General features: G+C 31.5%; 1 protein-coding gene across 4 annotated transcripts in view; it reads right to left on the bottom strand.

Annotated features, from left to right (window-relative positions):
• The window catches only part of LOC139821499 (probable cytochrome P450 6a23), a 51010-nt gene that overhangs the window by 12620 nt on the left and 14743 nt on the right, over window positions 1-23647 (bottom strand). The window contains exon 1 of one of the 4 annotated variants that reach the window (XM_071792555.1): window positions 3388-4356. The exons of the other annotated variants lie outside the window; for them this stretch is intronic. The gene's annotated coding sequence lies outside the window, so the exon portion shown is untranslated. Of the gene's footprint in view, window positions 1-3387; window positions 4357-23647 lie in introns of those variants that run through there. 4 annotated transcript variants of the gene reach the window in all.

Genomic DNA, 23647 nt, shown 5'->3' on the forward strand with positions numbered 1-23647 from the left:
ATCGAAGAAGATGAAATAAAGGAGAGAAAGAATAAGAAAAGAAAAATCACCAAAGGAGAAATCTCACGCGAAGCGTCGAAACGCAAATCTCTCTCAGTTCTGGCAAACCGGGCACTTTTCTAAATATACACGATCGCCCCTCAACGGCGAATCTATCTTTACGTATTAGAATCTATACTTATCGATTTCGAGCATCTTTTCTATGGTCAAGTTGCCGCATAACTTTATCTAAAAATTAAACAAATACTTCCTTAATAAGATATAAGGTGAAAAGATTTTTAAACATCTCAAAAAATCTATTGTCCTAAAAAAATAAATATATATTATATTTATTATATAAACCAAAATAATGCCTGATTTAATTAATTATCGCAAAATTATCGGATAATCCGTTTCGAGATAAGATTTCTTCCAAAGCTTTTTTTTCGTGTCTTCATAATTCTGCAATTGTTTTCATTTTAAATAATTGAAAATTGCCGTGCCTTTAATTAAAAATTATCTAAGATTTAAATTTATCTTAAACAATAAACGATATAAGAATCCACTTTTAAAAAAGGCGTGTGTTACCTGAGTGAATTTCGTTTGTATCGTAAAATTGAAGCCTCTTTTCCGCGATGCCGATTGGCTATCTCGATTGATTGCCGCGCCGGCCGTAGCTTGCTTCATCCCGTGAGGGACTGTCATCGCGGAGTGTGGCGAGTTTCGTGCGTGTATAGTGCGTCGTGTGTGTCATGATGTGACAGCTCGCGTCGTGTCGCGAGGTTAATCGTCCCGCGTCGTGTCGCGATTATTATACAATAGCATAATGTTAAAGCTAAATGGCGCGCGCGAAGCGCGCGCGTCTGTAGTGTCTAGTCCACTTTTAAAAAAGGCGTGTGTTACCTGAGTGAATTTCGTTTGTATCGTAAAATTGAAGCCTCTTTTCCGCGATGCCGATTGGCTATCTCGATTGATTGCCGCGCCGCGTAGCTTGCTTCATCCCGGTGCGAGGGACTGTCATCGCGGAGTGTGGCGAGTTTCGTGCGTGTATAGTGCGTCGTGTGTGTCATGATGTGACAGCTCGCGTCGTGTCGCGAGGTTAATCGTCCCGCGTCGTGTCGCGATTAATAATGTTAAAGCTAAATGGCGCGCGCGAAGCGCGCGCGTCTGTAGTGTCTAGTATCGTATAAAATGAACTAATTTACTGCAACTTCTGTTGCGTTAAAGTGTTAAAATATACGAGAATGACGTTGCGCGCATCAAAAAAAGAAACTCAAATTAGCGAACAAATTGTTTAGACGGCGAAATTCATTTACAAAAGACCACCATGCAACGCAGTGTGGATATGTCGAATTTATTGCTATTTTCTTTTTCTATCAAATCGACAATTTGTTTGAAAATGTTGATTTCTCAAGAAGAGAATATCCTTCTTCAATATTATTTCGTCTGATAGAACGGCGAAGTATTTAATACCATTTCCGATGCTACCTTGAACTTGAACTGATATACGACCGAACATACAGAGCTCGCTAAAGAGAAATAAGCAAATCGCGAGACCCGACGTAAATCACACTTTCATAGAAGCGAGATAAAGGCACCTGTATTTACACTCGTTTCTTCAATTTATATTTTAGAAACGCATCAGATGTTTAGAATAAAATATTCTGTATAATATTATACATAAAAATTATTGGAATTACAAATTCTACTTAAAAAAAAACTAGAAAAGTCAAAACGCAATATAAAATATTTTTTAAATCAAAATATTAATATAAAATTAACAATTACATTTAAATACTGCAATAATAAAAAACTATAATTTTTAATTCCCATCTACTATCGTTTCAATTCCTGCTTAATAACAGAAAATCAATTTAAAAATTATCTGATAAAAAACCAATTAGCTAAATAGATATTATCTTAATACGCATCCATCCATCCTCAGTCCTATTACTCGTGTCCGAGCGTGGTGACTTCTCTTCATATACATATGTTGCGCACGTTGATTATACACATTGTATATGGAACCTACAGTTTAACGCCGATTTCGAACGGCACGCCGATTTCGAACGGCAATTTTTTAGAGAAGTTTTCATGGCAAGACATACTCTCGGTGGTTTGCCATTGCCTGCCGAGAGGAGAACGAGCGAATAAAATTTTCTAGCTCTACCGGGAATCGAACCCGGGACCTTTGGCTCAGTAGACCAGTGCGCTGTCTACTAGGCCACGCTCGTCTCCTTAATACGCATACAAGTAGTTAATTAATTATGTGAATTTACTTTATTGCTTACTGAAGAAATGACTGTGAAAATGACCACCACTGAAAATGACTGTGCTTCTTGAGTAATAACGTGAACTGACAATGAGTTCCACAATTAAGTCGCAATTACAAATGTGACATCACAAACATCAAACTGATTATTAAGGTCTATTTACTAAACTGTATTATACGTCTCACAAATCAGTTTCGGTTGAGTTCTTCGGCAGAATCGCGTCTATAATTATATTCTCCGAGAGTCAAGGCAGAAAAATGTCAAAGGGGACCTTGGCAATTAGCATACGCGTAAATAGCGTCGTTTATTCCACTGTGGGTGCATCCTAAATGCGAGCAACGACGGGAAATAGATCAAACAAAACTTACATCAGAACCAAAGCGGCGCTCGGCATCGAACAGATTTTTCACGCCTCACTACGTACGCAACGTTGATGCAACGTGAAATCTCGCATGAACTAAATAACATGGACGTGACGAATACAAGCAACGTGTGATCTCATTTTCACTCTTATTTACGTTTGCCTCGTTTAACGTCTCGAAAAACGTGCTATTAATATCTTAAAATAATTGTTTATTGAGAAAAATTACAGTTATTTTAACTTCGAGAAATTCTTTACAATAAATTCTGCGACTATTTTTATTTAAATATCAGATATTTAAATTGCTGCGAGAACTGTGATATATTTCAATTACATTAGCCCCAAAAACTACTAGACTAATTAGAAATTTTAATAATTCAAAACCTACGAATTTGTGTTTATAAATACTTCATTAGTTTTAATCAATTTATAATTAATTTTCCACACAAAAATTCTTTGCAATAAAATTTTGATGCAAAAAGACATCTACCATAAAAACTTTCGCATTTTCTCAAAATGTCATGTAATATATACAATCAAAATAAATATATGTATATAATTAATTACAATAAACTAAACGACGTCCAGAGCAAGGACTAATTAAATGTTACATTAAATTTCCGTTTTATTATTTGATTGTCAAAGACCGCTCGCTCTACCGATTTCGTTTTTACGCACCCGACGACGGCGCATTTGTTTGTTCCTTTATCTTCGAGCACGGAAACACGGGCCGGCGCTCGGGACGTCCGACTATAAAACGCTTGTACTACTTACGAGAGCGCGTAATGGTCCGAGGGACATAAAAATCTCACATCAGTGAATACGTCGCCGGTGTCGACGAATCGATCTGTTTGATTGCTGCCAAATTTAAAAAGATGTACTGAAAGATTATATGCTGTGAGGAATTACGCTTACAGAAATTAATAACAAGAATTGTATAAACATCCTTTAGATAATTGTTGCAAATATAATCGAACGCGCTTGGTAATTCCTTTGATTATTAAATAATTCGCAATATAAAGTTTCAATTATCACCTTAATATCAAATCACATTCATATCTAAAAAAATATAAGGAAGCAATGTGCAAGTTCCTACTTGCTCACTTAAAAACTATGAGAAAGCAATGTACAAGTTTCCACTTGCACACTTAAAAATTATGAGGAAGCAATGTACAAGTTTCTACTTGCACATTTAAAAACTATGAGGAAGCAATATGCAAGTTTCTACTTGCACCCTTAAAAACTATGAGGAAGCAATGTGCAAGTTTCTACTTGCACACTTTTTTTATGGATAGAGTATCATTAAAGGATTGGTGTTGAATTTGGCAATGATCGGTGAAAGAATTACCAATTTTTGCCTAAAAAGTGTATAAGTCATACATGTAATCTTATATATAAGGCATTATTAAAGGGAGGTTGTTTTGAATTTGGCGAAGATTAGTGAAAGGGTTACCGATTTCTGCCTAAAAAATGTATAGGGTAGACCGAGGCAAATCGGATTACTAATTAGCACAATAAAATAACTTGTTTGAAATAAAACACTAACGAAAATTGTCTTAAAACTTATATTGATCCGATTCGCCTCAATCTACCCTAAGTTATTTGATGGATAAAGTATCATTAAAGGAAGATTGTTATTTAATTTGGCGAAGATCGGTGAAGGGATTACCGATTTCTGCTTAAAAAGTGTATAAGATGTACATGTAATTTTATATAGAGTATTATTAAAAGAAGGTTGTTTTTTGAATTTTGCGAGGTGAAGGGAGAAAGATTTCTGCTTAAAAAATGTGTAAGTTATTTGATGGTTAAAGTATCATTTAAGGGGATCCTGCAGTGACTGGCGAACTTCCTCGATGTCGATAATGTCAACCTTTCTAATTTTGTTTTCCCTATATCTGTCTTTGTCTAACGAAATGACATCTGTCCTTTTTTCGATTGCTCGCCATCTTACGCAAGATCCGGCAACTACTGTTGCTGCTCTTCTTGTCATCCTGCATTCGTATTTGCATTACTAAAATAATTATTAGATGGATCTTTTTTTGTACGCATTGAATCTTACTTCTACTTACACGATATTATTCCTACATGTTTTCCCAAGGGTGGATGATAAACATTATGTACGTATAAACTGTAGAATTTTTGTTTTAAGCAAATATTGTCGTCAGGTGACAGCTGTGTATGTGCCCCAATAAGTAATATTTTTAATTTTTTGGTGCTTTTGATATAAAATCACGTTTTCCACCCTAGATTTTTGTGCGGACTTTAATTCTAGATCAAAAACTTGCAATTCTGTAAAGCCAATTAAAAGATCCATTGATTAACGATAATGTCGGTAAATCATACAGCTGCAGGATCCCCTTAAGAAAGATATTAAATTTGGCGAGAATCGGTGAAGGAGTTACCGATTATTGCTTAAAAAGTTACATGTATTAGTTATAGATGTAATTTTTTATATAGAGTGTCATTAAAAAAAGGTTGGTACTGAATTTGGCGATAATCGGTAAAAAGATTCTTTTTTTATATTGAATTTTCCAAAATTTTAAATGTTTAACTCAAGAACTGATCAACCAAATCTTAAAGAATTATATATGAAAGCAAAATTCAAAACAACTTTCTTTTAATAATACTCTATATAAAATTACATGTACATCTTATACACTTTTTAAGCAGAAATCGGTAATCCCTTCACCAATCCTCAAAAAATTCAAAATTTTATAAAAATACATGGTTCAATAAGGACTTCGCATATGGACCTTTAATCGCGTATAAAGCTGGGTCTAATTAACTAAATCTTAAAGAATTATATATGAAATATAGATAAAAAGGACTGAAGAATATAATAGAATTACAAATAGTCTGATATCTCAAAATTGGCGGAAGTTAGAGCAACCACGGACATTTCTCAAAAAATTCAAATTTTTATAAAGATACATAGGGCTTTAGCTTACCCTGCATAAAATGTCGGATTGAAAAGAATTAATTTAAATTCTGCTTTCTGATGCGAAGAAAGGGATTGAAAAGTATTGGTTCGCTGGGTTCGCATAAAACTTTACCGCGCTGAATGTGAGACAGCAGTGGTTGATGATTGGCATTGAAAAGTATTGGATCGCATTAAATTCACCCAAAAAAAATATTCTGTCATTTATATTCACCCAGCATAAAAAAAAATTATTTTTTTCGAAATTTTATTACTATTTTATAACTAAATTTGTTTTTTAAGGTATTCCTTTCACGGAGGAGCGTATTTTGTAAGCGCTTAAGCAGGGCCTCAGCAAACTCTTGTATATTGCATTAAACTTATATAAAAACCAGGTTATAATTGATTATTAAGTTTAATTATAAGAAAAAAGTGAAAATATTATGTGTATTTAGAAATTTTTTATTTTTCGGTAATTTTTACTGTCAGAACGATATGGCAACGCTGCACTTTTCAGGGCGCCGATTGTAAAATGTGAAGTTGATAACAAAAGTGTCAATGTAAGTGTCAATTTCATTAATCAAAAAATATTGTGACATTTTCTTTTTATCAAAGAGAGATTTTATAATAATAATGAGTGATAAGAAACATAAAGTGAGGAGTAATGTGGGCAAAAATAAGGGACAATTTGTGAAAATAAAAAAGAAGCAGCGCACTCAAAATATTATCAATTCTACAAAGAAAAGATTCAATAAGATAAGGTTACAGAAACGGTAATATTATTAATTAAATAACTGAAAGAACAAGATAATTGGCATTGTAACTGTAATTTATATTTTGGTAAAGGAGTCCGATTTTGATATATATTTTTGGATTATTTTTCTTTTTTAAAACATAATAAATAGTTGATAATAAACCGTACGTAATGAACTGAAGTGTGACATAAGCGCACAGCTTGCAGCGTTGCCAAATCATTCCTTGAAAGTCGCCATTAAAAATATTCATCTATAAACCACATTTCAAGTCAACTTTAAACATAAATATTTTGTTTAAATATTCGGTGACTCTGTATTTTTATCGGCACTATCGAAAGTATAGAGTTTAGCGAATATGTAGCGCAGTTAATATTTAATATCTCAAGATATTTGATAAACAAATTATTACATTGAAATGTGAAAAATAGACTTTTTCGATAACGTCACATATAAAATATCAAATTTTCAAAGTCATAATTTTTCTTTATATGTTCGGTAATGTAGTTTAATTTTTTTCTGGCGTAAAGATATGCATTTTAATTTTCTCGTGCCAAAAAATCAGTTAAGCAGGGAGCACATACTTCTGCATAACGCATAATGCGTAAGCATAAGAAAACTGATTGATCTATTTCCTTATGCACATGTGTATGGACCAATCAAATTTCTTATGCTTACGCATTATGCGTTATGCAGAAGTGTGTGCTGTGCTCCCCGCTTTAATTCTTAAGACTTTGGTGTCATGAAAGAAATACCTTAAGATGAAGTCTACGATTATAAATATTTTCTCGTATTTGAAAAAAACACTTACCTTAGTGGGATTCAAACTCGGGACCTCTGGATCGTGAGCCTTACGTGGTATTATAGACTACTTCTTAATTTGATGTAAGTGTTATATATAGTCTACATATGTCATAACCATCAGCACAAATATATATAATTTTTCAAAAATTATCTTAAGAAACAAATTTAGTTTAAAAAGAGTAATAAAATTTTGAATTGGATATATGATATAATATTTCTTAATGTCGGGTGAATGTCAGAAACCAGTGCCGGCTCATTATGAAATTTTGTGTTCGTAAATATATCCCTATTCGCTCCAACCATGCCTTTCGTGTCCCACGAATTTCTTACAGTCGTTTGTTCCGGAAAACAAATGATCGTGGGAGAATCCCCTCCGCGCCGGAAAAAAGTTATTGTGGCAGGGAACCTCAGGTAAAAATTTCAAAGTCCTAGCTCATTTACTCTCGAAACGGGGAACAATCAAAATCTCGGTGGGACATGAAAGTGCATGGTTGGAGGATTACGTCAGTGTTGTGTGAAAGGTAAATGAGCATTTTTTTCGATAAAAATGTATTTTTGTGTATAATTTAACCGTATTTAAAATATTTTTGTCGTTAAAAAAGAAATTTAACATTCCACAGAGGTCTATTATGGCTCAGAGGCAGGTGGAAGAGGTGGGGAGGAGCTACGATTATATAAAAAAAATTAATTTTTTTACATAAAAAATATCTGTCACACTTCAAATTCGCCTTTTCTTATTCAGAAATTCTTTTTCTAGCATTCTTTAAGTCCTTAAAGTCCTTCTGTACCATTTAAAAATTACCAAATTTGCGGCGACGAAATTAAGTATTCCTATTTAATTAATAATTATCTCATATTTTTTTTCTCATTTGCACTACTTTTAGCTTTAATTTGCGTTTTGGTTCATTAAGCTTCGTCAATTTGTTCGTGAGTTATGATTTTTTAAGTAAAACGAGTCGTAACGTGTGTTTGTCAACATATAATTGTTGTAAAAAAATATTTAAATAAATGATTTTCAAATGTTCTTTACATTGATTTTTAGTCGAAGGTACAAAGATACTATAATAATTTTTGGGAAATTTTTCAAAGCTATTAACATTATAAAAAATACGTGGGACTTGAAAGTGCATGGTTGGAGGATTATTGGGGCGAAAAAAACGTTGGAGTGAATAGGGATATTTATGGAAAAAGTATATTTATAAAGTTAAAACATTCTTATCAAATCCTTACAAGGGCCGCCTCATTAGACAAAAATAAGAAAACCTTTCTTATGGCATCCCTAATAAATAATGGTCGGGACCTTATCCGGGATTGGACGGGATAATGAATACATAGCACGAGCACGAAGCATGCCGATCCAGCCGATCTTGCGTTTCAGCACTGCTGCTACTGCTGCTAGGCGTGTGATGGGGGTAGCGCACACAAGGAAAAAGCCGTGTACGTGTGCGCATGTACTGCAGTGTGCAGTGTGTGCACGGTTCTTTCCTTGTATGCGCTATCCCCACCACGCGCCTGGCTGCGGTGTTGAAACGCAAAATTTTAACAAATAAGTACCAGCTTACGCATTAAAAAAAATTCACTTAGCTTAAAATATTCCTCGCATTCAATCGCAATCGATAACCTTCAAACAAATGCGAATTCTCGCATTAAAAAGGATTCACTTTTTCTGCTAATTGTTTTTGAATTCAGAGGCATACAAGATTTTCACGTTCTATTCCCAGTATCGCACTGAAAAGTATTGACCCGTGATCCAATCCGAAATTGTTGCAAAGCAGAATTTATGACAAAATCTCGTGAATGCGAAACAATATTTTTGAATAAGACGTTTTATGCAGGGTAGGAGAAGAACGAGGATAAAGCAAAGAGAAAGGAGCAATGTAAAGAACGCAAAGAAAAAAAATGAAAGTAGAAACGCGACGAAGATAATGGCGAAGGAGAGTGGGAAACCGTTAAGGGCGGCGTGGCTATTCCCTCCGAAAAGCCGAAAATGTTCGCCGTACGTAGAGATAACGTACAAGAACGTAGAGATTAATATCGGTGCGGTGCCAGGCAATATAGGAACAGGAAATAACCAAAAAATTGTTAATTACAACCTAAAAAATTCGAATGCTATGATTGGTTGGCAACAGGCAATAGGCACAGAATTTCCAACGTGACGGAAACTCTGTGTCTATTGCATGTGTCACTGTTTATTCTGCATTTATACATGATTTCCGATTTCTATAATATTCCCTGTTCCTATATTGCCTGTCTCCTAGCATTGTGCAAGGGGCTTTAAGGGACCGGACACACAGTTTTTCGTAACTGATCACCCCGTCGGTCGGGGTAACCCAAAATGACCTGGAGACGCCGTCGAGAGATCCGGGAAGAGTTTTCTTTTCTGTATAAGCGTTCGAATTCCCTGAAAACCTCTAGCAGGGAGATAGGGTTTGGAACGCGAACGCGAACGGCCGTATACGTTCTCGAATCGAGCAACGCGATTGGTCGAAACTTTACTGTTACTGTTACGAAAAACTGTGTGTTCGGGGCTTAAAGGCCTTCACACATAAAATCCCGTAAAGATATAAAAGGTAAGCATAAGAAAATCGATCAATTCCAATCGAATATTTTCTTTTACTGGGATTACGGACGGCACAATACTGGATTGGGATTGGTTAATTTTCTTACGCTTACATTTTACGTCTTTACGGGATTTTATGTGTAAAGCAGGGCACACACACTTTTCGTAGAATGTAACAGTAAGGTTATTTCGACCAATCGCGTTGCTCGATTCGGCCGTCTGTAACCGTAAAAATAAGAATTGAGCAACGCGATTGGTCGAAACCTTACTGTTACGTTCTACGAAAAGTGTGTGTGTGGCCAGCTTTGGCTCCCTTTCTCGCACTTTTTTTGCCAGTAAGCAAGGTGGACCTACACAATATTTATTAAGTTTTAGACAAATCGGTGAGAAAGCCACTTTTCTTCATAATTACCCGAAGATTTATTTAAATTATAAAATAGTGATTTTTCCCAAATAAAAATTACAATGAAAATGTTATCCTCAAATGATATCCAATCGATTTCATTTATTGGTACACATTAAACATAGTTACTATTTATTAACTTGACGCTCGATAAAAATTTGTTAATAACAAAAAAATTATTATTTCCCAAATGTTTAAATAATTTTCCTAAATTTCCCTAAATGATTCTTAAATTATATAAAAAAGAATAATTTAATAATATTTAATTTGTCTGCTAACTATACGACGGTTTTAGTAATAAGGTGGACACTGAGCATGCGCATGTGGCCACGGGACATGTTTATATACTTCATTTCTCTATATCTCGTTGATATGACAGGATTTCATAACCTGAATAGTTATTAACTTTAACGATTAATAGCTCGCTTTACGAAGCAGAGCGACGCTTTTTTCTGCCAGATTCTTTCATTTTCGTGCAAAAATATTGGTAAGTTTCAGTCAAATCGATGAGGAAATCACTTTCCTTCATAATTACCTTAAATTTATATAATATTAGTTAACTTTTTCATACATTATTAAAAAAATTATATATTTTTTATCTTGTATTTAAGGTACTAAAATTAAAGAAAATAAAGAAGAGAGAAAGGGAAAAAATCACCAAAACAAAGCTTCCTCTATGAGGAAGCAAAAGGAGAATTTTGTTCAATAAAAAGTAAGAAGACGATAGAAAGATAAAGATAAAAAAAGAAAGGTATATATTACCTATAAAAATATTAAAATTGTTGTTTATATTATTTAAAATTTATAATATTTAAAATATGATAATGTCCGTAAGAAAATAACAATTTATGGATATATTATCAGCTTGTATTAATACGTATGCGCAATAGTCTAGCGGTTTATTTCAATTAAGTCATTTTATCACGATGTCAGTAAGTAAGAAAATAATAATTTATGAATAACAATTTGTGAAAATACAATATATAAATTTATGAAAAAACAATATATATATTATCAGTTTTGTATTAATACCAATTGTCTTGAAAAATTTATATTTAATTTAATATTCCAAATAAATATTTATAATTGAGTATGAAGATCGAATAGAGCAAGAAAAGCCATAACAGGATTTTCGTGTTTTATTATTTTTAATAGAAAAATATTATTTCAACCAATATAGTAAACTGCGCACCGACAAATTGTCAGATTTGAACACAATTCTGGTTGAAGTAGTAAAATCCCCCCCTACCCAATTAAATTGGTATAATTTAATTTCTGATGCTAAGTATTTAAAAACTGTAAAGAAATTATTGCGAAAAATATTACCTTAGCCAGTATTCTTCATACTGGATTTTAAATCCGCAAAGCCATTTGAATATTAAAAAATATTTATTTGGTTCTTCATAGAAGAAGCTTTGTTATGGGATCAAAAATTTAGTTTCGAGTTTTCACAGGCAACGTGTTCAGAATATTCTAAAACATCTAAAAAAAAACATTTTAACAAAACGTCTGTGTGTATATATGTATATATGTATGTATGTATGTAGGTATGTGTATATATATGTATATATGTATATATATATATATATATATATATATATATGTATGTATGTATATATGTACACACTCATAACTTGAAAAGTATTTAATAAAAAAATATTTTTTTAAAGTGTTTTGAAAAGCTCTCAAGCCAAATCTACAATGTGTTCTTTGCTTCCTGTTTTCTGCTCTTAACCTCTTTGCGACTATATATCTCGTATTTCGCAATTCCGTCGCGTAACGTGATGTTTCTTATAATTTAATTAATTGTCTCTTCTGAAATTCGTCAATTTTTATCTTGGGCGACAGAGAACAAAAAACATATCGCGTTACGCGACGGAATTGCGAAATACGAGATAGTCGCAAAAAGATTAAGAGTAGAAAACAGGAAGCAAAGAATACATTGTAGATCAGGCTTCAAAGTAAGCTGTAAAAATGTGAAATAAAAAATAGAGGTTTCAATGTTTTAAAAGTGTGTGCGTATACACGTGTGCGGGTTTACGTGCGTGTGTATAGTGTTAGAAATGTTGTGATGACACTAACTTTCGTAATTTTTGAGATATTGGACTGAATTTTTTTTAAATGTAGAGTAGAGGAGATCAGGGCAAACTCTTGACATCGGAGCAAACTTGACACTAGGCTTTTTGCCAATTTAAATTTATTGTAAAAACTTACTTTTCCTACTGTAAATACGTCTTTATGTACCAGTATTATCAACGGATTTTGGTGACATTCTGTTATGGTGTAATTTTTAGCACGACATAAGCGTTTTTAATGGTGAAAAGTAATTTTTCTGATTTCTCAAAAATTTCTTTCATTGAACTTTACTCTTGCGAATCTATATGTAAGTGATTTTGATGGAAAATTTGATGCTCTATACGAATCCGATAATACTTTTTGCATACTTTCAAAATTTTCATGTTTTTGGAGTGAAAAGAAAGTGAAAAATGAGGTTCGGGCAAGGTCGACACTACATCATTTTATTAGCTCCTAATAACAAACGATGCTTGTTATACACCCATGTGGCTCATGACAAATGTGTGTGCACGTCCGATCGCAAATTTAATAGCATAAATTAGTTTTTCAAACATGAATTTAGATGAAAATAATTAAAAGTTCAACAAGTTTTGTTCTCATTATTTCCAATAATTGTTTTATTTAATTCCGAATTTTTATACTTTACAAATACACGATAAACAATGTATTTTCAGTTTCAGACAAAAAAATGAGCTTCAGATAGAATTGTGTCAATCAGGTAAAGTGTTGTGTTTGCCCCGGCATTTTTCAATTTGAAAATTTGTCTTCATATCACTTTTTCTTTCCTGGGAGCAAAACTAAGCGACATACAGCAAAACTTCTTTAAGCAATTTTGTATCTGAAGGAATACTCTTTAAATGTATACCATTGAATTTATTTAAAAATTTTAATTAATTGTTGAAAATTACCATTGAAAAAATTGTGTCGAGTTTGCCCCGGTCTTCCCTATCATTAAAGGAAAATTGGTATTTAATTGAACCAGAATCGGTAAAGGGATTCATTTTTTTTAAATAAAATTTTGAATTTTTTGAGAAATATCTGTAGTAGCTTTAATTTTTGCTTTTGAGATATCGAGCTATTTATAATTCTATTATATTTTTTAGTTTTTTTCTACTCCTATTTCATATACGTTTAAGATTTCTCTTGAAATTATTTTTTGCATAAAGATATAATGAATAGAATACAAGCTTATGCATAAATAACACTATAGATGTTAGTTAATGTTCGAAGATGTTTTCGTAAAGAAGTTCTAAAGTAGATTGGAGTGAAAGGACATCATTTAATTGAACATTGATCATTTAAATATGTAGTATTTAAGTAATATTATGTATATTTATTTAAAATAATTTCAAGAGTTTATTTGTTTTTTTTTAATAAATTGTTTATTTTGTTATATTAAAGTTGAAACATGAAATGTTAAAGTATTCTTAATTTCATTTATTTGATAAAGTTTTTGAAAATAAATTTCTTTTTTTGGAAATATTTATTTATTACTTATACTTTGCATAAACATTCGTTATTTCAACCAGCATTAAAAGTGCGTTCACAGCTTTGACTACGTTTTTTAATCCATAAATATTTTAAAAAATGCAACAAAAAATTCAAATAAAAGTTACTTATTAAATTTATTAGTTTAAAATAAACATTTTTTATCTCTTGTACTTTTCTTCAAAAGCTGCTGGTTATCAACATTTTTAAATTTTAAAAGTGTAAAAATATTTTGTTAAATATCACGAAAAATTGAAAGTAGATAAAAAAATATTTTAAATAAAAGTTACTAGTTTTTTTATGTAAAATTTGTTGTCGATATAGATTAAAAAAAACAAAATAGACTTTTAAATGATCTAGAAACTTTCCATTAAATAAAAAATAATAAATGCCATATGTTTTCCTTGAAATTAGATAACTATAATTATCTAAACAATTTTACTCAAAAATAACGTGTTTCCGAGATAAAAATTTATAACGCTTTATTTTGAATTTATTTGGTTAATCTATATCTATAAAGGAAGATGTCCTGACTGACTGACTGACTGACTGACTGACTGACTGACTGACTGACTGACTGACTGACTCATCAACGCCCAGGCCAAACCCCTGAACCTAGAGACTTGAAATTTGGAGGGTGTATTCCTCTCATGACGTAAGCATCCACTAAGAAAGGATTTTTAGAAATTCCACCCCTAAGGGGGTGAAAAGGGGTAAAATGTGTTTTTTTCACGATTATTCTGACTGACTGACTGACTGACTGACTCATCAACGCCCAGCCCAAACCCCTGAACCGAATTTTTACCAAAAGTATATGAAATAGGGGTAGAATTTTCCGGGGAGTGCCACTATGTGTATAGTTTTTTGTTACCGATTTTCTGGAAACCGATTTTTTTAATTTTTCCTATTTTTCGAAAAATAATTGATCAAATCTCAACAAATTATAGATCAAACAGGGGTAGAATTTTCCGAGGAGTACTATGAAGTGTATAATTTTTCGTTACCGATCTTTTGGAAGCCAGTATCGAAATTTTTTCAAATAATTTTTACCAAAAGTATATGAAATAGGGGTAGAATTTTCCGGGGAGTGCCACTATGTGTATATAGTTTTTTGTTACCGATTTTCTGGAAACCGGTTTTTCTAATTTTTCTAATTTTTCGGGAAATAATTCACCGAATTTTAAAGAATTGTAGATCAAACAGGGGTAGAATTTTCCGGGAAGTGCTATGAAGTGTATAATTTTTCGTTACTGATCTTTTGGAAGCCGGTATCGAAATTTTTTCAATTTTTCGGGAATTAATTGACCGAATCTGAAAGAATTGTATATGAAGTAGGGGTAGAATGTTACGGCGAGCGTCATAATGTGTACAGTTTTTGTTACCGATCTTTTTGGAAACCGGTTTTTTTAATTCTTTCAATTTTTCGGAAAATAATTGATTAAATGTCAAAGAATTATATATGAAGTAGGGGTAGAATTTCCCGGGGAGTGCTATAAAGTGTACTATTTTTTATTATCGATTTTTTTAAAAACCGGTTCCGAATGACCGAATCTCAAAGAATTGTACATAAAGTAGGGGTTGAATTTCCTGGGGAGTGCTATCAAGTATATAGTTTTTTGTTATTGATCTTTTTGGAAAGCGGTATCAGAAGTTTGACGAATTTTCGGGAAATAATTAATCGAATTTTAAAGAATTGTATTTAGAGAGAGAGAGAGAGAGAGGGGGGGGAAAGAGGGGGGAAAGGGGGGGGGGAGAGAGAGAGAGAGAGAGACTATTTGCGTGTCTGATTACATATGTCCTCCGGGGCGAAGCCCGGGTAACCAGCTAGTCTATATATATAAATGTAGATGTCCTGACTGACTGACTCACTCATCAACGCCCAGGCCAAACCCCTGAACCTAGAGACTTGAAATTTGGAGGGTGTATTCCTCTCATGACGTAAGCACCCACTAAGAAAGGATTTTTAGAAATTCCACCCCTAAGGGGGTGAAAAGGGGTAAAATGTGTTTTTTTCACGATTGTTCTGACTGACTGACTGACTGACTGACTCATCAACGCCCAGCCCAAACCTCTGAACTGAATTTTTATCAGATTATCTGATTTTCTGGAAACCGGTTTTTCTAATTTTTCTAATTTTTCGGGAAATAATTCACTGAATTTCAAAGAATTGTAGATCAAACAGGGGTAGAATTTTCCGGGGAGTGCTATGAAGTGTATAATTTTTCGTTACCGATCTTTTGGAAGCCGGTATCGAAATTTTTTTAAATAATTTTTACCAAAAGTATATGAAATAGGGGTAGAATTTTCCGGGGAGTGCCACTATGTGTATAGTTTTTTGTTACCAATTTTCTGAAAATCGGTTTTTATAATTTTTCTAATTTTTCGGGAAATAATTCACCGAATTTTAAAGAATTGTAGATCAAACAGGGGTAGAATTTTCCGGGGAGTGCTATGAAGTGTATAATTTTTTGTTACCGATCTTTTGGAAGCCGGTATCAAAATTTTTTCAATTTTTCGGGAATTGACCGAATCTGAAAGAATTGTATGAGAGAGAGAGAGAGAGAGAGGAGAGAGAGGGAGAGAGAGAGAGACAGACAGAGAGAGACAGAGAGAGAGAGAGAGAGGGAGGGAGAGGGGAGAGGGGGTGAGAGAGAGAGACAGATGGAGAGATTGATTGATTGATACGTTTAATTATGCCCGAGCAATGGCTAAGGGGCAAAAAAGACAACAATGTCTGATTACAACGGCATATGCTCACTCTCAGACAAAGTAATATAATACAAAAACAAACTTATAGCTAACGCAACTTAGGGACTAGCGCAACTTAAAACCTAATAGGGTAACGCAATATAATACAAAAATAGGGAGTGCACAGAACAATGAAGAAAGAAGAAGAAAGAACACAAGACTTATACGTCCAATTCAGATGAAAGCAAGAACATGCGAAGTAGGCTTTTAAATGATGCAAAAGACGATGCTGAGGTAACTGAATTAGGAAGAGAATGCCAGAAGTAAATGGAGGAAAGCTGGAAAGAGGATCTATAGGCGACTGTTCTATGAGCGGGAATATGAAAAGTTTGAGTAGAAGATGAAGCAAGGGAGAAGATGAAGAGGGAGAGAGAGAGGGGGAGAGAGAGAGAGAGAAGAAGAAGAGAGAGAGAGAGAAAGAGAGAGAGAGAGAGAGAGAGAGAGAGAGAAGAAGAAGAAGAAAAGAAGAAGAAGAAGAAGAAGAGAGAGAGAGAGAGAGAGAGAGAGGAGAGAGAGAAGGAGAGAGAGAGAGACAGACAGAGAGAGACAGAGAGAGAGAGGGAGGGAGGGAGAGGGGAGAGGGGGTGAGAGAGAGAGACAGATGGGAGAGAGAGAGGGAGAGAGAGAGAGAGAGAAAGAGAGAGAGAGAGAGAGAGAGAGAGAGAGAGAAGAAGAAGAAAAGAAAGAAGAAGAAGAAGAAGAAGAAGAAGAGAGAGAGAGAGAGAGAGAGAGAGAGAGAGAGAGAGAGACTATTTGCGTGTCTGATTACATATGTCCTCCGGGGCGAAGCCCGGGTAACCAGCTAGTTATATTATATTTTTTTATAAAAAATTTCTATATATTATCAACAGATCTTTTAGAAGTAAATTATAATCCACTTTAAATCAAAATGCATAATAAATAGATAAGTTTAAATAGGTTTAAATAGAAACTTTTAATATGGTTGATATATATCGAATGATATAACTATGAAAAAAAAACTTTTCTAAATTTATCTTTTATGCAGTTTTCAAAATAACGCAATTTCTTTTTATGTAGAACGTATTTATCATGTAAAAAAAGAGTTAAATGTAATTATATTTTATTTATGTACGTACCCAAATTTACGCAGACAGATTTTGAGAGAGTCTGCAATAAATTTTATTAAATGATATTAAAAAAGGAACAAATTTCACACGATCAAAGGTCCATATGTGAAATCTATATATAAACCATGTAGCCTGAATTTCCAAAATCAATCTAATCAGACTCAGAATAATGTAATATTTGACTCAGAAGAGAATAGATGAGCTCATAAAATTTCTGTGAAAATTATATATTTACAAAGTGTGCAAATTAGAAATTTGCATATTGCTTTCTCATTCTTTTTATTACGCTCATAATAAAGCTTTCTTTATGAGGAAGCCAAACTAATAAATACTAATAATTATGCATCAAACAAAATACAAGCTTTCTCATAAGAGGATCTTTGTGAGCGTATAATATATGTACAGGATGTACTACCCGTATCACCAGATTTTTTCGTAAACGCGATATTTTAGCGAAAAATGTTTTATATAAATGTTTTGTGATTTCGAGGGAGACATAAGATGGTATCATTTGTCTGACCTTGGATAGCTGTTTGAAAATACATAAAATCACCTTTAAATTCTTAAATAAAATTTTCTATATTATAGTATATCCTTTGAAAGAGCATAATATAAGAAAAATTTTCACGTAAACCAGAGGTTGATAATACGTTGACCCGTTCAGGAGTTATTTAAGGTCAAAAAATAGCTTTTTTGAACATTGGTCCTAAATAACTTTAGAACGGATTAACGTATTGACTTCTAATTTGCGCCATAACTTTTTTTTTGTGCTTTTTCAAATCAATAATATACTTAATACTACAATAAATTTTGGCGAAAAAAATGTTTTTGCCAAAACTCATTGTAGTATATTGGTTCCTAATCTTCAACTATCCAAGGTCAAACCAATGATACTATCTTATGTCCCCCTTAAAGTCACAAAACTTTTGTATGAAATATTTTTCTCTAAAATGTCGCGTTTACGAAAAAATTGGGTCCCTGACAGCACCATGTCCAAAATCGGGACGTAAGACGACTTTAAGACGTCTTTTAGACATCTTTTTGTAAGTCGTTTAAAAGATGTCTAAAAGATGTCTTTTAGACGACTCGTGTCCCGATTTTGGACATGCTTGCTATCTGAGGTGCTACGAGTAGTCTAGGACACCTTGTATATTATAGGATAACTCATTTATTTCTTATACTTCAAATAATTCCATTATTTTTACAGATATGAAAAAATTATTGAGGAAGAATTATAATTTGGAGGGGAAGACTCGATGGTGAAGTCAAAAGATTATATTAAGGTCATTTTGAAGGTTATTTTAAAGATATCGCTTTTTTTTTAAAGAAACTATATAGTTTTAGATAGATGAGGTTTTAATTGATTTTAAAACGAATTCAATTATGTATAATAATTTTATACTTCAAAATCACGCTAAAATGATTTTTTATAGGAAGCAATAAAAGCTATTGTGTGACTCCAAAATATGCCAGTTTAGAATATGAGAGAACATATTATTAATGCCTTATTGAGAAATATTACTTCATAAGTAATAAATGGTGAGATAATCATTTATTAGACGATTATAAAAATATATTGATGTTGATGGTAGATATTTTAAAAATCTATTAAAATAAATATATTATTAAGATACATTTTTTTATTTATTAATCCTGTTATGTCATTCTAACGTGATTTTGGAGTACAAGGTTATCTGAACGTCACACTATTATACATAATTGAATTTGTTTTAGAATCATTTAAAACATCATTTATCTAAAACTATATGATTCCATTTAAAAAAATCGACAACTTTGAAATATCTTTTAAAATAACTTTGATATAATTTTTTATTTCATCAGCATGTCTCCTCCTTTGACATACAACATTAATGGAATCATTTGAAGTATAAGAGATAAATGGGATACCCTGTATACAGGATAAGTTTTTTAAATTGACATATCTGAATATCTCAACAAATATGAAAAATACTTCAGATGAAGATAAAAGTTATATAGTCTAAAGAGGAATATATGATTTCGATGTGAGTTATGTTGTTGTAGATATCGTCGTTTTCAAGACATTTTGAAGGCTAACTTCTTAAATGGAACTTGATTTTTTTCTTGAGATAAGAGCTGTAGATCTCGTCGAGACATTTTCAAAATAATTGCCCCAAAAATTATCTTTTGCATAAGTCGTTTCAGAGATATAAAGCTTAGTTTATAAAGCTACTTATGATATCTCGATAATTGTTTGTCAGAGGAAAAAGTGATACAGGATTTTTTGACTTGATTTGGTCTCAAGAATATGTTATTACAATAGTAACAACTTATTTTAATTGTTTAAATACTTATGTATATACAAAAGCTCCAATAAGAGATATATACAAGTATTTTAAAAAATTAAGATACTATTGCAACAACATATTCTTGAGATTAAATCGTCAAAAAATTCTGTACCACTTTTCCCTCTAACAAATAATTATCGAGATATCATAAGTAGTTTTATAAACTTTGAAGTTTCATATCTCTGAAACAGCTTATGCAAAAAAGCGACAATGTCCTCAGTGTCAAAATGATAAAATGTCTTATGCAACATTGCAATTGAGATCTGCTGATGAGGGACAAACTGTATTTTACACATGTACCAAATACAAGTATGTATCTGTACATAGCAATATTGTTAACCTAGCATTCAGATATTATCTTCACATTAAGTTTCTGTTGCTTGTAATACTTTATTAATAAATAAAACATTTTATTTGCAGATTCAAAGAAACAGATAATTCTTAATATAAAATTTCATGTTATATATTGTATTTTATAAGAAATATGGAACGATATATGATTCCTCTGTTTCTTCTATTTTGTATAGAAAACATACATTATATATTTTTATACTGTATAAAGCAATTGAAGAAATAAAAAATTCTAATACATTGTATTGTATTTTATATGTATTTTGTTTTCTACATATATTTTTATTAAAACCATGCAATATTAATATCCGTTATTTATAGAGTTCTGTTAATAAATATTACTATCCATACATACATATGTATATAGCGGAATAGTTTTTGAGATTTATATCTCAAGATATAAATACTTTGCTTTAATAAAACATAGAGCTTTATTCATAATACACTCAACAAATAGTGGTGAAAGAGAGTACACTTGTCATAATTCCATAACTCTACTGGGTCACAATATTTCCTTTCTAACAATGCTGTTACCTTAATTAAGTGTTCAAGTAAGTTTGTATATACAATGCGCGCGTGTTCCGAATAAAAGTTAACAATTATTTTAATAAATTCTTGATCCACTCTCAAAATTGTTACAGTGGTCCTTGCATTAAAAAAGTTTAATAGAGAGTTTGTCGATAGCCCCCCTTATACTTATCCTAGGTATGCATTTACACATTGGCACTAATATTAGCCCGTGGTCTAACAATAATAAGAAGTATAGATATGCTATCTTACGCTAAGAGAAAGTGTCTTGATAAACAAATTGTTGAATTTTATATGTATTTATTACGTAAACTATAGGTATACGAATGTGATATAAAGTCATGTAATTGCACTTTCTTAACACTCTAATATACCCACAGTATAAGAATAGTATAGAATAGAGCAATAAAATTTGCAAGTAAAAGAGGCAATCGATATTATGAAACCATGAATTATTCTTTCAAACAATCAAAATATGATGAATTGAAAGGTGTGTTTTCTAAAATCTCTATCTTTGAAGAAACTTTAAATTGATTTTATCTTGAATTTAAAGAATGTTATTATAAAGTTTTTATAAAAAGTTGAAAAATTTAACAGTAGAAGATTAGTTAAAAAATTATTGTGTGTATGTGTGCAAAAAAAGAATTTATAAAATATTTTAATATTGCATGTAATTTCATTAGCAAGATATTAGCAGCACTCTATTTGCAGTATCCGTAATCTACTAATACCAATAATACAATTTTTGTTGTCACGGTGGAATCAATTTCAAAGGTGTCGAATAACAAAATCTTATTATTAATAAGCTTCTCGTTTGAAAGATTTTACATATTAAAATAATATTAGGACCAATATTTTTATAACAATGCAGTTATCAAACGCGATACTTATACTCCCAAATATTATATATCCCATAGCATAAAGTACATATAATATGTTTTATAAAAAACATATGTTTTAGTAACTTGTGCATATTATCATACGCTTTTATTATACATTCTTTTTATGGAAATTTCTTTGTACATATTATTTTCATGGTGAAATGTCTCTCTCGAAACGTGCAACAGTTTGTAGAGGTACAAAAAAATAATATGTTACCTACCCATAGATCATTACAAAACATTGCTTTCACGTATATTATCGTCGATCCTGAAAGTATAATTTGATTATCACTTCCTATATAATTTTTCGTCGGTCATCATATATAACGTCTTTACGTTGTCGCACTTTCATAAGAATTACGAACGTCACAATTCACAATATTTGATTAAAACAGTGTATTGTGAAAATATATTACGCTTCAAGAACATTCCTAAATATATCTCAAAAATTGATCAGCTTAATTCCACATTTTTGTACACGCAAAATTTTGATTTTTATACATTAATTTATTACATCGTCGGCGAATGTTGTAAAGTTATTGACAGGACTATGCTTGTATAATATCTCATTTCGTCAGGATCCGTTTAATTGGTACGATATATAAGTATGCAGCACTAGCGATTATTGTTAATATCACGGTATCAGAGTAATATCAATGCTATAATTTGCTTCTTCATACATAAGAGTTTTATATTTTTGCTGAGTATTCCAGAGCCTTAAGATAACATATATGAGTTCAGAAAATTTATTTTTGCATTAAAATCAGAATTATTTGGCGCATTTTACGTATTAACTATCACCAAAATTTTTAATGTAATCTATTGTAATCATTTGGCAGATGTAATGTTCAAATACAAATGTAAACGCGTTGAATAGGCCGTAATAATTGTTGTATCTCAGAATATCGTCGATAATATTATTGTCGAAAAATGCAATACAAAACAGTGTACTTTTGCTTTTTAATTTTATCGTTATTAGAAGGACATAATAGGAAGGACAAATTATTGAATTGGAATTGATTTTTATTCAGATTTAATTCATATTGGCTTTAATTTAAAGTATTGTATTGAAATTAGCTTTTTAATCTAAATTATTGAAGCAAAATTAATCGTGATTTGATAGAAATTGATTTTAACTTAGATTGTTAAATTAAAATTGGTTTTGACTTGAATTATTGAATTGATGATTAATAATAAATAATTTAATAATAATAATTATAATAATAATAACGTTATTTTAACTATATTGTAATATTTTTTACATTTTTTGTAATTGGAAAACTATGCATATTAGAAAAAAATTGAAAAAAGATATGTATAATATACTTACACAATTAGCAATAAAATAAAATTATTATAAAAATAATAATAACAAAATAATAATAATTTATTAAATAAGAGGTGTCGGAAAAAAGAAAAATAGACATACGAAAAAGAAAGTAAGATTGTAATAGATTATCTTTTAGTAAATAAAGAGAAAAAATAGGGAAAATTATATAAGGAAAATTAGGAATGGTGGAATGGAAATAAAAAGAAAGATGGTGGTGGAAAAGATTGAAAGGATAAATGAAAGAATAGAAGAAGAGATAGTGAAGAAAAGGAATAGTGGGATAATGAATGTGAAGAGTAAGGAAGAAAAATGAAAAATGGAAGTCGAAGAAGAAGAGAAAGAGAGAAGTTCCGAATAAAAAAATTAGAGTGTAATAAGTCTTATCTAAGAAGTAAGAAAAAGGAAGAAAACAAAATATAGAAGAGATAAGTATGTTAAGTAAGCAAAAAAAAAGAAATAAGAGGTGGTGAATAGATATTAGTATAGTAGAGGAGAAAAAGGAATGAATTAATAGAGAAATGGTGGAATGGGATAAATATTTTTAAATAAAACATAAAACGGAAAATATATGAACATGGAAAGCGCGCGCGTTAGCGCGCGCTGCGTGCTAGTAATATTAAAAAAATATTACCGCAATATATTTTATAACATTGTTAATTAATCAGATACATATATAGACATACATGTATCACAATTAATAATGTTATAAAATTTATTTATATAATAAATCTTTTTCTTATTAATTATCTGAAACACAACTTAAATAAAAACTCCACCGCAA

The sequence above is a fragment of the Temnothorax longispinosus genome, chromosome 11, assembly GCF_030848805.1.
Source record: "Temnothorax longispinosus isolate EJ_2023e chromosome 11, Tlon_JGU_v1, whole genome shotgun sequence".
Classification (NCBI taxonomy): Eukaryota; Metazoa; Arthropoda; class Insecta; order Hymenoptera; family Formicidae; genus Temnothorax; species Temnothorax longispinosus.